Here is an 18,177-nt window from a genome sequence, read left to right on the forward strand (position 1 = left end):
AAATAATCATAATTTGAAGAAGGGTAAAATATTATGTCATTATTATAAATGAAACTTGTAAAATTCTTCAGTAGTGTTAATAATAATCCTACTCCGCTTTCTTGAACAGGACGCTTCTAGATATGGAGTCCCTCATTAAGACGGGAAGTCTCAGGATAAAAATGGAGCCGGAAGTGTAAAAAAGTTAAGAAACACCAAAACTCAATTTTTTTGTTGTTAAAGCATTCATAAAAATAAATATTGCACGTGCAATGCCAAAAAAATATACAAAAATATTGTAAAGCATATTTTAAAGTTCACTTCACTTCTTGCGTCAATATCAACGTTAGATTTATAAAAAATTATAAGTTGAAACGAGTAAAAAAACGTAGTTTCTTTTCAATTTTTTTTTTCCAGAAAATTGCCAATTCGAACTGGCTATATAAGGCTATATAGCTTGAGAACGAAAATATATAACCAGCAAATAAAAATTCAAAGAAGTAGACACATCTGATAATAAGTAGACGAATTAAACTTGAATAGATGAAAGTAAGGAAACCAAATTAAACTTAATTTCACTCGCCCCAGCACCGACATACAGAAATATGTCGCTGCTAGAAATATATAAATTTCAGAAATCCCTAAAAAGAATGATTTATTGGGACAATCCGGAGAAATGAAATACAATAAATCTCGAAATTTACAGATTAGCATTTAGAATGAGAAAAATCCTGTATTTTCACTCAAAAGTTACTGGTGCATCGATGTTTCCGGTATAATTATCTTAACAGAAGCAATAACATCATCTTGAGCTGAAAAAAAAAATTTATGAGATTTCGATCATGCGTGGTTAAGTGTTCGAACAACTAGCAGAGTAATGACATTCAAGTCCCAAAAAGAAAAAAGACGCACAATTTCATGCAATTTGAAAGCCCTTCAGAGAATAAATCACAAGTAAAATTCGTTATATATATTCATCCAGTCAAGAATGGTTGAGAAGAAAGTCTTTTTTTTTCCTCCAAAGTTGAATTGGAAAACGGAAAGATCATCGAAGAGATGGAAATGTGCCGCAGATCATTTAAGTGTTCTGGAACTGTGCTGTTCAATTAATTTTGGCAAAATTAGGTTTGACGTCGCGGACCACATCAGATGACTGAGGGCTACATTTGGCTCGTGGACCATGGGTTGAGCATCGGTCTAGTCCGAGGTCTTTTTGAGGAGTACGGGTCACTTCATTGGTTTGAAAACGCCTCACGGGCCTAATGAGTGATCTTTTAATGGGCCGCGGGTCAATTAAGCGGTCTGGTCATTTAAGTGATATGGAAATGTGCCGCGGTCACTTAGGGAATCTGGTTATATGCTGCGTAGTTAATTTTTACAAAATTGAGTTTGAGGTCACGAGCCACATCAGATAATTCCGAAGGCTACATTTGGCTCGTGGCCATGCATCTATGGTCTAGTTCAAGAATTCTCATTTTTTTAAAGAGTGCGGGTTACATTGGGTTGGAAATTGCTCAAGGACCATGTAGAGGATTGGTAACGAATGGAAAACGTTGGCCTGAATAAAATAAATTATAATACAAAATTTTGCTTTTTTTTCCATCATATTAGGGAAGTTTGCGAACAAAAATCCATGTATGCAAAAACGAATCCCTTTTTTGAGCACTTGATGTACTAGGTTTTGGCAAGAAATTTGGATTATCTCTATTTAATGAATCTGCGATAAATCTGGTAACCTTGTCCTAACCTAACAGCCCATTATAAAAAAAGAAGAAGGAAGGAGGGGAAAGATGAAAAAAATATGTAAAAAGAAACAGTATAATAGATAAGGTAGATCAGAAAGTTTTTTAGTCTTCTTTTCACCCTCACCATACGTGTTGTCTTTCGCTCTTACATTTATAAAGTAGAAAGATACCCATTATGTAAGTGGGAAAAAATCAATGGCCAAAGTATAGAAAGAAAAGGGGGAAAGAAAAAGCAACTTATGTAGAAAGAGTTACTGTAAAGCTTCGCGATGATGAAAAGAGAGGAAAGGAAACACGGAGAATTTGTTTGAATTTATTCTACTGGTGGTAATACGCCCGTGGTCGTAAAGAGATTAAATTCAGTAAAGTTTTTCTGACTCTCTCTGGCATGAAGCCATCCTGGAAGAAATCTCAGAAGCGGCATAATTTTGTGGCAGGGTTCTGGCTTTTTTTCCTTCAGCCCAGAACAGGAAATTAGTTCCGATCTTTTTGAAATTGGAAACTCTCTACTAGTTTAATATAAAATATTTTTTTTCTCAAATTCCCTAGCTGAAATACTGCATTTAGATTTTATTAATTAATAACAATATTATTTGGGGCCACGTGTTTCACGGGCTTCAGGTAAATTATATATTGTATGGCCAATCAGAATTCATAATACAGTAAAGCCTATTTTTTGCGGACACCGGTGGGACAAAAAAATTCGTCCGTAAAACAGGAGTGACCGTTAATCAGGGGTTTGAAATTCATACATTTATTATATAAGAGTAAATTATATTATTTTGCAGTAAAAGAGGTGTGGCTGCATCTAAGGTGTGTCCGCTAAGAGGGGTTTCATTGTATTACCTTAATGCGTCGAAAATCAGACCAATAAACATTTTTTTACAACAGTTTTATATTCATAGATTTTAGATTTTATAAATTAGTTTTTAGTTTTATATTTATAGATTTGTTTTCAGTTAGAAATTTTGTCAATTATAAATTTTTTGAAAACTATTATTTCAGGAATCCCTCCCGCTTGTTTTTAAAGCATTGAGTGGAAATTAATAGGTTACTGTGAGAGAATCAATTGCGAGAAAAATTTGTATTCTTACACACACTGTCTTGAACCCATGGAACTTTAAAAAATAAATCCTGAATCATCGTAGAATGTTTTGAAAACTTTTTTTTATAAGTTTGTAAAAATTAGTCCGAAACCATGCTAAAAAAACAAGCATGAATGGTCCGAATTTTTTTTTCCAGTATTCCAAGAACATTTTAATAAATTACGCTGCGTTATTTCATATAAGCATAAATCACTTATCAAGGAAACAGTTATTTTCCGGATATTATGCTGAGGGGAGCTCGGAAAGAAAAGTCATCACGTCTCCGCCGGGACTCGAACCCAGGACCTCTTGCATACCGGGCAAGCATGCATATTGAGTGATTTATATCTCTATAAATCACTTAACTATAAATAATAATGGTTAAAATAATTTTGTGTTATTTTTTTCAAACAATAGGAAGAACGCATTAGAAAATACATCGACAATATAAGATATACATCCTGCAAAGAAATGCTATTGATTAGTACTTCACTTATAAAAAATATCAAAATTATTTTTTCAGTAAAATTTCCATGATGAAATGGTATTCATCCATCTCTCTGTGAAATGGTATTCATCCATGTCTTATTCATCTTTTTTTTCTAGATTTTTTATGGAAATAACCTAATAATAGTCATGTACCTTGAAGTATCACATCTTATCAATTTCATACAATTATAAAACGTATCTGAAGCATATTTTTACCATCTGCTTATTGCACAGCGATGAAAATTCAAATTTTACTGCAATTTTTTGTTATTAAAACTGTTAAAAAGTAATTTTCTTTTAATTCCCCCTTCCCTATCTTATTCATTTCATTTTATAAGAATATAATTTAATTCAATATGTTTGTGAACTCATTTTAGATATACATGCAGTCAAACTCCCTCATAACGACATCGAAGATTTCACGAAATCTGGTCGTTATAACTAATGTGTCGTTACAACTAAGGTGTCCGTCGTTCACCATAGTTGTTTTCTCATCGTTTTCATGATTGTTGTCAACACCATGGAATTGTTGTTTCATTAGTCATGTACCTTGTTAGGGTGACCGTATTTTATCAGGGAAAGTACGGAAAATTGGAATCATAAATACGGGACACCGCCAGTTCTAGCTAAAATGTTGACGATTGTCCGGAAAATCGCCAATTACTTAAGTAAACAATTATAAGTAAGCATTGCTTTAGAAAGTTTTGGAGAATTTCAGTGTAGTGATTTAAAATGTATTTCACGGGGGGGGGGGGGGGGGGATGCCGTTAAACGGCATCCCAGGGCCAAGGGCAAAGGGATTTTTCTGGGGCTCCTACTTGAGTACAAGCACCTGCTACCCAATTTACGTACTCGCTGTCAAAAATTTGAACAGATCTCATTTTCACGAGGCCCTTTCCACACATAAGGTTCTCGGGCCATGTCAGTGTGGGTCTATGTGTTAAGACGGCGCTGAAATCACGGCAAACATATAAAATTGATATTGATATTTAGGATTGATTAATAGGGATAAATATCATAACATAATCTATAAATTACGCAAATTATCTTCAACCCCAATTTTAGAAAGGGTTATGAACTAAATTAAGCAACGTAGAAAAGATGAGGCCTCTTTAATATAAAAAAAAGGCAAAAAATTGCAAAATCACAAAATTTTCCGTTTTCGTGTCATATTATCGCCCTAATTATGAATAATACGCAATAACGAAAAAAATGTGTCGTTATATCCGAGGTCGTTGTTTTTTAATCAACGATATAAGCAAGAGTCGTTAACATTATTCTCTATGGTAGTAATTAGTCAGAATCACCTATCACTGACGTTATAAGGAGGTGTCGTTACAGCCGAAGTCTTTATAACCGAGTTCAACTGTATTTGACATCAATATTTTTTATGGGCATTTTGCTTCTTCAGGCAGTTTTGTAACCTTTATCGTATTATTTGTGTTTATTATCTGTATTTCTCGAGTGCAATTACAGTGAAACATCGACATAACGATATTCTTCGGACTCGGATATCGATGCTCTTAGACACTATTGAAAAAAAAATGGTCAGAAATATAAAAAAAAATCTATTGGATGTCATTTTGTGAGCAAAATATAAAAAATATCGTTGCAGCAGTGTCAAAAACATTTGAAAAATATCGTCATAGAGGGATTTATTCTAGTAAATGATATCGTTGTATCGAGGGGAATTTAATATTAGGTTATAGGCAATTCAATCGAGAATTGCAAAAATTTCGTTTTAGAGGGATTTATCGTTATAGCGAGGTTTCACTGTAATTTTCTTTTTTTTATCATTGTATTTAATTATCTAAAAAAGTTATTCTGGAACATAAAATATAAGTGGAGAAAAAAAATGTGAAAACATAAGACTTGGGGGGAAAAAAAGAATAAAAACACGAGATTCTAGGGAAATAAAAACACGAATACAGAAACAAATAAACACAGCACAACTCATAATGTCACTTCCTGGACATCAAAAGATCGATTTCAAACAAACGGAAATCGGTTTTTAGTCGGAAATGTTTTCTCTTCTTTCTCATCTTGAATTCTAGATGAATGAGTGATTTTTCGAACGAAATAAAAAAAAACATCTATAGTGTTTACCTTTTCATGCAGAAAATGTTCCTTGTATAACACGGAAAACATTACAAGGCGAAAAAGAAAATAAAAAACCACCGCTTATATATCCGTTGTTTGTGGAAATAAGAATGAAGTATTTATTTCTTATTAAAGATGCTCTACGTATATGTTTTCGTAGTGTTTTTCGAACCTTCTGACTTCTTAAGTTATGTTTCTCTATGGAAAAAGAAAGAGTTATTTTAGTAAATGTTCGTGCATTTAGGCTTTTGCGCTTCACTTCGTGTTCATTCGAGTGTTTATCGGAATATCCCTCTTCTTTAGTGGAATTCCTATTCGCTTCGCTATTCATATAGTAACACTTTTTTCTCTATTTACTCTAACATACTAGAATTCATTCAGAATTGCTTCAAAAAAAAGCGATCGGAATTAATTAATGTAAATATTTGTTATCGTACAACCGAATTTTCTTTTTACTTTTTTTTTTCCTTGAGATTTATGATCTTTACTATAATCTTCGGCTATATAACTTCCGAAACTCCACCAATATGTAGCAAGCATATCAAGAAGTTGATATCCGGTAGCATACATAATTTTCAGGTTTACCAGTATGCGGTTTTTTGTTGTTGTGATTTTTTTCCATTGTTTGTACAGTAGGAATAAGAAATGAAAATCAATATAGCAATTTTATTATACAAAAAAACGTGCTTACGATTCCCTGCTACCACGAAATTTAATTGTCCATTTAGATAAAGGCTCGAGGAAAATAAAGTAAATCAGTAAATTTGATAAAAATAAACAAAAAAAAGCTGGTGGGGGGGACGCGCTATAGAAATTACAAACCGAAAGGCCCTCCGCGAGTCAAAAAAAGATTGAGAACCAGTGCTTTAGCACAAAGGTGTCAAACTCTATTGGGATAGGTCATTTGCTTGAAATGATCTCTCAAGTGGGCCGGCAATCATTAATCAGAAATCAAAAAATCTGTGAATTACTAATTAAAATTTTGTTAAATAGAAATTACATTTTTGTAAAAAATGGATTAATTTTTTAATCAATTAATTATAATAACAAAATTTTATTATTAAATATTAATTAAAAATTAATTATAATAACAAAATTTTATTATTAAATATTAATTAAAAATTAATTATATGAATTCAAAAATTAATCATATGAATTCAAAAATTAATTATATGAATTCAAAAATTAATTATATGAATTCAAAAATTAATTATATGAATTCAAAAATTAATTATAACATTGAAAAGTTGTTCAGTAGGAATCGAAGGTTAGATCGTTGTTAGATCGGTTACTGCTGCTACAATGGCAGGTTATCGAGATTTAAGTGAGTTTGAACGCGGTGTTATAGTCGGCGCACGAGAGATGGGACATAGCATCTCCGAGGTAGCGTTGAAATTTTGATTTTCACGTACGACCATTTCACGAGTGTACCGTGAATATCGAGAATCCGGTAAAAAATTAAATCTACGACATTGCTGCGGCCGGAAAAAGATCATGCAAGAACGGGACTGACGAGAATCATTAAACGTGACAGACGTGCAACCCTTCCGCAAATTGCTGCAGATTTCAATGCTGGGCCATCAACAAGTGTCAGCGTGCGAACCATTCAACGAAACATCATCGATATGGGCTTTCGGAGCGTGCTTGATGACTGCACGACATAAAGTTTTACGCCTCGCCTGGGCCCGACAACACCGACATTGGACTGTTGAGGACTGGAAACACGTTGCCTGGTCTGACGAGTCTCGGTTCCAATTGCTTCGAGCTGATGGACGTGTACGGGTATAGAGACAACCTCATGAATCCACGGACCCTACATGTCAACAGGGGACTCTTCAAGCTGGTGGAGGCTCTGTGATGGTATGGGGCGTGTGCAGTTGGCGTGATATGGGACCCCTGATACGTTTAGATACGACTCTGACTGGTGACAGGCACGTAAGCATCCTGTCTGATCACCTGCACCCATTCATGTTCATTGTGCATTCCGACGGACTTGGACAACTTCAGCAGGACAATGCGACACCCCACACGTCCAGAATTGCTACAAATTGGCTCCAGGAACACTCTTCTGACTTTAGACACTTCCGCTCGCCACCTAAATTCCCAGACATGAACATTATTGAATATATCTGGGATGCCTTGCAACGTGCTGTTCAGAAGAGATCTCCACCCCCTCTTACTCCTACGGATTTATGGACAGCCCTGCAGGATTCATGGTGTCAATTACCTCCGGCACTACTTCAGACATTATTCGAGTCCATGCCACGTCGTGTTGAGGCACTTCTGTGGGCTCCCGGGGGCCTTACACGATATTAGGCAGGTTCTCTAGTTTTTTTTGGCTCTTCAGTGTATATGACATCCATACTTGTTATGGGTCGGCCACCTCGTTGGGCATTTTGCCGGTTGTGGCCTTGTATTCGTATATTTGTATTTTGTCACGACATCTCAAATAGCTTCCTCTTTTGTGGTTTCGTGAATAGAAAAGATTTCTAAAAATTCTTCAATGATGTACAAATGTCCATGTCAAGCTCAAAGAAACAGGGTCATTTGTGAGCCACGTCTTGAATACTCGAAATTTCGTTGAGCACTATTAAAAAACACTGTACATTTTGAGGTATGTATATATATATATATATATGTATGTATGTATGTATGTTTTGTGTTTTGTTTTATTCAAAAATGAATGTTATAAGAACTTTTCATAATATATTGGCATGAAAATGTATAAGCATTTTAATAATATTTCCTCTGATGGGTTTTGATCGGAAACTATTCTTTCCATTGTATATCTTTCCATTTTTGATATACGTTGCATTGGTTATATACGTAATAATTCGCCATAATTTGAATTGCATCATATAAGTTGGTCGGATTTAATGTATGTTATCAACACGAGACTCTCGATTATGTGATTTTCTCTAACCAGAAACGCTCGCGGATACGGGAATCGATCTCATTTACCCATTGGTATTCAGCTCACGTACACAAACAGCCGCGGAACAAGTTTCGGTCACAGCCTTACCCTGAGATGTCGATCGACCCAAAATCTCGAAACTTGGCTAATTAATTTCCAATATATTTCTCTAGGGTGAAAAACCCGAGCACGAGTTGGAAAGAAATTACAAATAAGTCTCTAGAGCAGGTTAACCCGTTGTTCATTCAGACATTTTTCTTTTCTTTCATAACATAATAATTCATCCATAATGAGCCAGAGTCGATGGCAGCGAAAGTTCTAGTTCGAAATTCTACGTGAGAAACACATATACGGAGTTTTTGATTATTCAGTTGGTTTTAAAAGGTAGAATGAACTATCAATAACCCAGATAAAGATGCTTGTGTGAATTTGTTTACATCAGTCTTCCTATGAGATATGGTGTCTGGGTCGTTTTTCCGCGATCAAATTATATGACAAACATAGATATTGGACCTTCATTTCAGTTTAAAGGCATTTAACCCTTTCACACCCTGGTGCTGCAAATGTGGGGTTGCTTTTCTTACTGTAGAATTTTTTCTTCGGATCTAAAGAAGTTAAGCCCTGCTTAAAGTATTGTGAAAGTTTTGAGTTATAAATATGATGAATATGAACTTTGGGGGCTGTTATCAGAGGGCAGCACTTGAAGTTGAACTTTCAATGGGTTTTAAGATGTCTCTTTCCCCAGGAGAAAGTGTCTCCGAGAAAAACGTGATTTATTACATAAAATTTAACGATAAAGTTCTGGAAAAAATTCTACGCGAAGATGAATCTACCCTGCATCATCTTGATTGAAAAAATTGAACGAAGTGAGTTATTTCTTTACAAAAACAAGTAAAAGAATTTAAAAATTTCAAAAAAAATAAAGATTTTCTGGTATTTTATGTTTCCAATACATTTTTTGAGTATCAAAAATGCACACAAAAACATTTTGAAAATTTCAAAAAATGAACGCCCCGGTCTGAAAGGGTTAATAAGCAAAACAATCCGGTTCTTCTAAAACATATGTTTTTTTTCACTTCCTTTGCTAAAATACAAATTGCTTGCGTTACAAATGACAATAACTTTATTATGAGTACAGTGAAAACTCGCTATAACGATACTCGATATAATGAGAAATCCCTCTACAACGATATTTTTTCCCAAATCTTATTTGAAATTGCCCATAGTCTAATGTTAAATTCCTCACTACGATAAATCCTTTTATAACGATATTTTTTGAGATTTTTTTAAAACCGCTACAACGATATTTTTTAATAATCTGCTCAAAACCGTTCTGAATTTTATTTTCACTTCGTCACTTGTTTTCCTTCTTCTGAATGCGTCTTATTTCACCGGTATTTTGCATCACCAGGATCAGTAAAAGTGCTAAGAAAAAAAGTATTTTGTATTACTACTTTATGTGTAACACAAAAGTGCGACAGTAAAACAGCTTTACGGGCCAATCGTCCAACTAAATTTTATTAATCAACTGATCAATTATATTTTTTTTGTAGCGAATAAATACATGAAAGCACATTCATTTTCTAGTGGTACTAACAATGCCAATTTAGAAAAGATCACAACGACAGCATATATTTGATGACATGGGATGATAATGTTGCCTATCGATATAACGATAGTCACTCTATTAAGATATTTTTTTCTTGGTGAACAGAGTATCAATACAACAAAGTTTCACTGCATTGAAATGAAAAAAATATTACACACCACAAAAGAAAGTTCAAAATTCTGTTTTCCACTTAAAAGCGTTTTATGCGATTCTCTTTGGTGACATTGACGAGTCCTCACACATTGCAACATGGCCTAAGTTGTTGATAATGCCCGTGTATTCGTAATGTTAATCCTCACTTCATGCATTGTTGTAATCATAGGAAAAATAAATACGTGGTCTTTACATACCCTCACAAGAAAATGAATAACGCAAAAGATTAACAGAGAGTTAATTAATTAGAGTAAAAGATCAAGAGATGTCTGGGTGACCAATCGATAATACTTTTTTGTCAATTCCCCATTGACTGTCCCCCTTTTCGACAAGTCTAGTGTACAATGGTTAGAGAGTTGGTAGAAGAAAACTCTCATTTCTATTAAGATTACAAACCATTCTTTGTCGTATGCATTAATGAACTGCGTATTAAAAAATGATGGTAAATATATTTTCATTTTTAAAAGGATAATTGCCGCCTGGCAGTCGAGTGGTTAGGGAACTGGCTTCTCACTGTGCAGGTCTGGGTTCGAACCCCGGTTCGGGCATGGATGTTTACTAACACTAACAAATTCCCTGGACGGATCATACTATTCCCTTGGGAATACGTGTGGATCACGTTATTATTATTAATCATTTTGACTCACCCTGTACATTATAACTTCAATTTATATTGGATTGAGGTACTGAGATTTTTCTTCATTTTTTTTGTTTTCATATTTTAGGAAAAGATGCGAATTTTATATTACGTAAACTTTTATTTCATAGCTTTACATACTGCATTAAAATAAATACATTGAATAAAATAAACAAATACATTGAATGAAAGAAGTAAATGCATTTTCGAATAAATACACTATGTTATGTTATGAAGAATGTTTCCATGTGTTATACAGACATTGTGTACCAATATACAGTGTACGCCGCTTATTAATTTCTTATAGATTTGATTTCTCATAGCAATAACCTGTTGACAACTATATTATAAGACATATCCCAGTTATAATTACGATGACTGTATATTCCGTTTGGTTAACGTGACATATGAAAACGGGACGCGAGAACTTCTTATATCATTCCTACCTAACTCGTTTCAAAATTTTGAATCGTGCCTCCTTTTTTCATGAACTTTTTTTTTTTGTGAATCTAAAAATTAATTTATTTTCTTTCGAAATAACTCAATGACTTATCCGACAGCAATTCTCTAGAAACGTTTGGTGAAATTTTCATCCGACAAAAAAAAATATATACATACATTTATAATCGTATATATATATACAAAATATATATACGATTTCAACAGCAATAAATTTCGCAACACTAATCATATAGGAATGATAGTTATTATGTTCGAGAAAACATTGAAGTTATCGAATTGGTGAGAGAAAAAACACTCTTACTTTCTCATTTAATGCATTGCTGACCCGTTTTAAATGGCAAGTCTGTAACGTTTAACGAGTCGAAAATTGGATTTCCCTTTTGTTTAGTGCAAAAAAAAACAGTTGATGTTTTCAGAGCGGAAGAATGATGCTTCGGGCAAATATTTGTATCATTATTATTATCACTATTAAGCTTGTTGAAGTGAAAAGAGTGTCGGCAGCACCCGTTTCAAATCAGAGGTCAAACTCCACCCGATATTCGATTCCTAATCACGTGCGACTGGAGATCTTGTCTGGGTGACGTACCTGCTAGTACAGGACTGGTTATGTTACCCTAATTTGTCTCTTGATTTCTCTTCTTGTCTCTAGTTTTCAAGTATTAACTGAAGAAAAAATGATAAAAATTAGCCTTCATGATCACTAAAGAAAGTAATTGAACTAGTTTTATGATAAATTATCTTTTCTTCAATGAACGAGATGGAGTGGAAATTTTTTTTTCAAAAAAACTGTTTTCCCAATTTATTTTTTATTGTAACTACTAGTATCAAAAGCTTTTGGAAAATGAGATATAAGAAAAGAAGCGAGATTGAATTCGAGATAAATTATTCTTTCTGATGTAGCCTATAGGAAAGAGAAAATTAAGTTTGAATTATTCATTTCATAGCAGTAAATGCTGTAATAATGTATAATATCACGTTTTGAGATCACGTTTTGATGACAGAAAGACTGAAAAATATTAAGGAACACCATTAAAATTATTCATGTTATTAAAATCTGAATAAGAGTTTTCCTTTGGATGGACTTTTAACTAATTTCATGAGAAATTGAATGTATTCTTGAGGAGTTTCACATGAACCCTGAGGTCAATTTTTCAAAAAATATTTCATTCAAATCATTGCAGAATTTTATTTAAAATCGAGATCTCGAAAAATTTCATTTCAATCGGTCAATTTATTCCTTCAAAATAAAATAAATCAGCAATCAATTATAGTGTAAATGTTTCTGTTACTGCTAAAGCTCGAAGTCATAGGCTGAGATGGACTTGGAAGTCTGGGGGGGGGGGGGCCAAGATGATGATGATGTCAATTCATATATGCAATAGATCAGATGACTCCACCTTTGACGCTGGGCCCCCCCCCCCCAGTATATCCGCCCATGCTCGAAGTGCAGCCGATTATCGACGGCATTTCACGAAATGGCGTTTTGACCAAGTCGGAATTGCAGAAATGATTCGGACTTTGTCCGGCCATTTCGCGAAGCATCGTCCAGAGATCCCTAGCCAAAACTGGAGTTACTAATGCTAGACAGCTCCGTAGAAGCCGTATACAATTTTTTAATGCGAACGTGTGATAAATGTCTATATATATAGCTATATTGGATTAGCTCCACGTAACGAGAGAAAAAAAAATATAAAAATAATTATATAAACATATAGTTTGTTTTTTGCAAAATTTTTGAAAAGATTTTTTTACCGCATTGTGACTGCGGTTTTATGGGTTGTCATAGCTAATGCGGTAATAATTATCACGAAAAAATACGCCAACTTGTCGAAGATTCCGAATTATTTCTTTCGTTATCGAACTTTGGGCAGGGATCACCGGCCTCGTCGCGAACTGATAAACCGGGTCAATATTTAGCGAAATTGGCCAATTCGCGAGGTGGTCGGTCCGTCATGAGTTTGCCAACTTCGGGCTTTGGCAGTAACATATACAAGGGGAGAAAACTGTTTGAACGAGATTTTCTCAGATTACAGTTTCTGAGCTCATCAGTAAAAATTAAAAACCACTTCACCAAAAATTCCGAAATTTCACTGAAATTTTTATTTCACATCTTTTGTAGAATGAACTTCGAAATTGAATAGCTGGCCATTCATTAGAATTTCAAGAATTTAAAAAAAAAATAGAAATTTCAAAAATCTGAATTAAACATTTTTTTTAAATACTTCCCATAGGTTAATTGTTAAATCGGAGGTTCATTTTACTTACATGTGGTGAATAAAAAAAATTTCAAAATTTCAATTATTTTTTTCGGTTTTTTTTTTTGTTTTTGTTTTTTGTTTTACGGGTGAGCTCAAAAACTGCAATCTGAGAAAATCATGTTCAAAATGTTTTTTCATGCATATGTTTACATTACAGTTTATTACTTCTTTCTTTTATTTTGAAAGAATAAATTAACCAATTGACACGAAAATCTTTGCGTTTGATTTGCAATCGAATTTAATAGTTTTTAAGTCATTTTTGAAACATGCGTTTTCAGGGGTCCTGACACCCCTTAAGTCTTGGGCCCGTTGATTCAAGCACATTATTTTCGAGATATGTTTGCGTACACCCACTCGCTGCACCTTTCCCAATCCTGTAGATAAGTTAAAAATGTATATTTCACAAAGCAGTAATTACTCTCAACTGGCATATTATTATTATTGAAATACTAGATTGAGTTTTTATGCCTGATAATATTTGAAAAAATCGAATAATGTGGTATATATATGTACCTGCATATGTGTGTAAGTTGTATACTTTTTATGTGAAAAACGGAAAAACTAAAAATTTTATATAGTCTAATATTTTTGATACTGTAATTAATTACTGCAAAAAAATGCTGTCAAACCCGGTGGAACGATGTCGACGATTCCACGAAATTTCGGTCGCTATAACCGAGGTTGTGTTTTCAAGACATTTTTTGACGAAAAATATGGTGAGAGGCAATCAAGTACTGCGCATGAAGTTTTTTATTCCTTTATGATCCGGGTGACTATACTTGATCAACAAAAATAGTGGAAATCGGATTAAGTAGTACTGATCTCGCGATTCTCACCAACATGTTGCCATCTGCCGGCGAAAGTGCCAATTATTACTTACAAATAACCCTTGACTCATGATAAGTGTTTTAGCTCAAACCACATCTTTTTTTACGTCAATTGGTTGATTTGTTATTAATTTTTAAATTGTTTCCAGAATTTCTCGTCAGCCCTGTTTCAACAAGTAAACAAACATTGAGCGCATCCTGATCTCTATTTTAATTGGTTTTATTTTTAAAAACCTTGAAATTTTTGTTTGGTCTGATTTATGAAGTAGTTAGCAAAGAAATGCATATATTGATGACATAATTGCTTTATTTTACTTCTTTTCTCAACTTGACGAATATGAAGATGGAATGGAATTATGACAGGTATATGTAACGCGCGCGCACACACACACACACACACACACATATCTTGTTTCTCTTTTCCAGATTTTAGTTCTGTGCATTTAAGAAAAATGATGAGGGGAAAAAAATTATTAAATTTGTATCGAAGAAAAATGAGTGCGAAAAAATCAAAACAAACAAAAAGTTTTTCTTATTGACCATATCCTTGGTTTTTATGTTGAATCATTAATTTCAGAAACGGTGTTGAGATTATTTAGTCATTTAATATACAGGTGTAACTTACTGGGACAGGGTAAGCATGGTCTTTACCTCATCAACCGTCCGTCGTAAAGGTATGATTTAAATTTAAAAAATGCTCAACAGGCGTTCAGAAATTACCTTGTACCAGTTTTGGGAGTGAAAATACAGTGTGCGTCACAAAATTTAAAAAAATCGAAATGTTTAAACGATCCCCATGTGTTCTACCTTCCAGTTAGAAAGTTGTTGTCCTGTCTCTCCTGATGCCAAAAAAATTAATTGCATGTTTCTAGATGAAATACTCGCAGAAATTTGAAAAACGAAGGAAATTTGGGAAAGTACAGCGTTAACTGCGGAAAAACCGTTTTACCCGTACTGTCCTTTCCCATGTTTCCTCCGTTTTCCGAAATCGATAATCTCTGAGATTATTGCACTTAGAAACATAGATTTTCTTTTGGCATCAGAAGAGACAGGACAACAACTTTCTTACTGGAAGTTAGAGCATAGAGGTGTCATATAAAAATTTAGATTTTTTTATTTTGTTAAACACTGCATTTCCACTCTCAAAACTGGTACAGGGTAATTTTTGAACGTCTGTTGAGCATTTTTTAAATTGGAATCATACCTCTACGACGGACCGTTGCTGAGACGTTCTAGTACTTACAGGACACCCTGTATAATGGTAGCTGATAGATCGCGTTGAATGCCAATGTTCATATGAGTAAATCTGTCTGTCTGTCTGCTCTAAATACAAATATTCAATTTTAGACTGATCGTAGCAACATTTTGCATATATGCCAAACAGGACCCGACTTGAAGGATAGGCTACTTTCAAAGTCCGAAATGGGCAAAAAACAGTCGGGAACAATGGTTCCTAGAAGGATGCTCCCAGTATCGTCAAGAGATTTAAAAGACGTATTGACGTTAAAAAACAAAAACAACGGGAAACATCGCAATTACTACTTAGTTCAAGATCAATTTTACCTGCATGGCCTTATGGCTGGTACAGGGGTGAAGCGATGCATTACCTCAAGATCAACTTTCAAGAGATTTTTATTGTTTCAGTTTAGTATAACCATATTACCACCAAAAAAAACTTCGAACATTCAACTCTATTGAAAGTAAGAGTGGAACCCATTGTGAATGTACTTTCGATTTCTTCCGATAATATTTTTAGTTCATGCATTTATTTCAAAACCACTAAATGAAATAAGCACGTTTGTTGACCGTGACGAAAAGAAATCTTCGCATCACAAACAAAAAAGTTTAAAAAAGTAAAACTTCAAATTCATTTACTAATGGCAATGTCATTAATTTTGGAAACAATAGAATCCTAGGTCAAAAGGTATTTTCAAGAGCCGAGACCCATTTCTTCGAGAACCATTTAGCAATGTTTACTCTCTCTCTCTCTCTCTCCCTCTCTACCTTTCGTTCTCTCAGTATGGCCATATTGCTACCACAACCATTTTTACTTTTCTTGCAGACACGCATAGGTTTTAATCTCTTCTCTTAGATGTGTTCTGTCTCTATTTCATGTCATCCACAGCAGGTACACAAAACAAAGAACATGCAAAAAAAGTTCTGTTGTTCTAAGAAGTAACAAAAATACAGTCGGCACTGCTTAATTAGATAACGGATAAACTGATAAAATCCTCTGGGAACAAAATTTCCCCGCTTAATATGATAATTTCAACAATTTTTCCCGCTTAATCGAATATTACGCGTCACACATCAACCACTATATACAGTACATAATGTTTCTATTCAATGAAGCATTTGGAATTAATGTAAAATAAGTTACTAGGTTCAGATAAATGCATTTGATAGTAGGTACTGGCCTCCTAGTATTCAAGATGTCTTCAATATGTACGTGCATTTAATTATCTCATTTTTATTCTCTGTTGAGCCAATAACTTAACGCTAACTTTCCTAATGAAAAGTAAAAATCTAGGTAGTGTGTGTGAATGTAATTTTCATTTCTTTTTTTTTTATGTCTCATTTATTCAGAAAGTTTTATTAGTATTGATCCTTCATGAGTTTACGATATACAAACTATACTAACTTTGCAAAATGGCAATTGAATTGTTCCCCACATAATCGGATATTGCGTGCTGGAATCGTTGATATCCGATTAAGTGGGCCGGTTGTATTTTTATTATGATACGAAAAGTGGATGTAGAGCCAAGTGAAATCCCGCGAACAGAAAATGGTCAATTAACACTTATTTTGCGTAACAAAATTTCCAATACATTTTTTTTTATTGCTACCCAAAACACCTCATACAAGATTTCCATGATGCTGAAATTTTTCATTCATCTTTTTTAATGAAAAAATTGAGATTTTTCCTTATTTTTATACATTAAAAAGAATGATTTTTTTTTCTAATGAATATTGCTTCCCTGCCCCCTTCTCTCTTCTCTTCCTCCCTCCACCAAAGAAAAAGTGTTGTTACAGCAAAAGACAATTTGAACAAATTGAAAATTTTAATACATGCATGCTTTTATTGCCATCCTAGCATAATTTAAATTAAAATAACACTCCAAATAAATAATAAATTTCACTGTATATGCCAGATTACTAAAAAAAATGGCAATTCACTCAATGAATTAATTACTTCTTTCATAATTTATTTGTGTCAATAATATTAGTGTTAGTTGACTCACAGATAAATTATGGATTATGAATATTAATCTTATTTCTAGGAAATCCATAAAAATTTGATACGATTTTTTGTAGCTCTTCCACCTAATCGTAAGATAAATCTGAATGCTCTGGACATTTTGAGACTATTTTATTCGCTACTCTTCGTTTTTATCATTATTTTTCAAACGCATGTTATGCATTTATTCTTCATAAAAACCGTTTGTTCGCTTCTCAGTAAAGATATGGTTCAACAGCGAATTTTAAAATACATTAAAAAGAAATTCTATATGAATCATTTCCACACTCTTTAGAAGAATTTCGTAAATTAAAAATCATATAAAACAAAAGTTGGAAAAAAATTGTAGAAAACACAATAGACGGAAACCACATACGTGAATATAATTGTGTATTTCCTATATATATATATAAATATATAAATAAATATATCTATGCATGATATTTCTCAATATATACAAGCCCAAAAAAGTATCATAAGAAACGATCACTTAAATAACTCAAGGCTCTGACCATATCATATTGTTCTTTCCCCATACGTTTAATAATAGTTTTGGAGAACAAGCATTGTCACGGAAGCTAATGAAGTCTATCGATTTGGCGAGTTTTCACCCGAAACGGTTCGTGATTTGGTTTCGTTCTCATATTCATTATATTTCACCTATTCTTCTTTAATTTAATT

Source organism: Pholcus phalangioides, unplaced genomic scaffold, assembly GCF_987345545.1.
Source record: "Pholcus phalangioides strain wild (caught in Gottingen) unplaced genomic scaffold, Ppha-v1.0 ptg000015l_1, whole genome shotgun sequence".
In the NCBI taxonomy this organism is placed as follows: Eukaryota; Metazoa; Arthropoda; class Arachnida; order Araneae; family Pholcidae; genus Pholcus; species Pholcus phalangioides.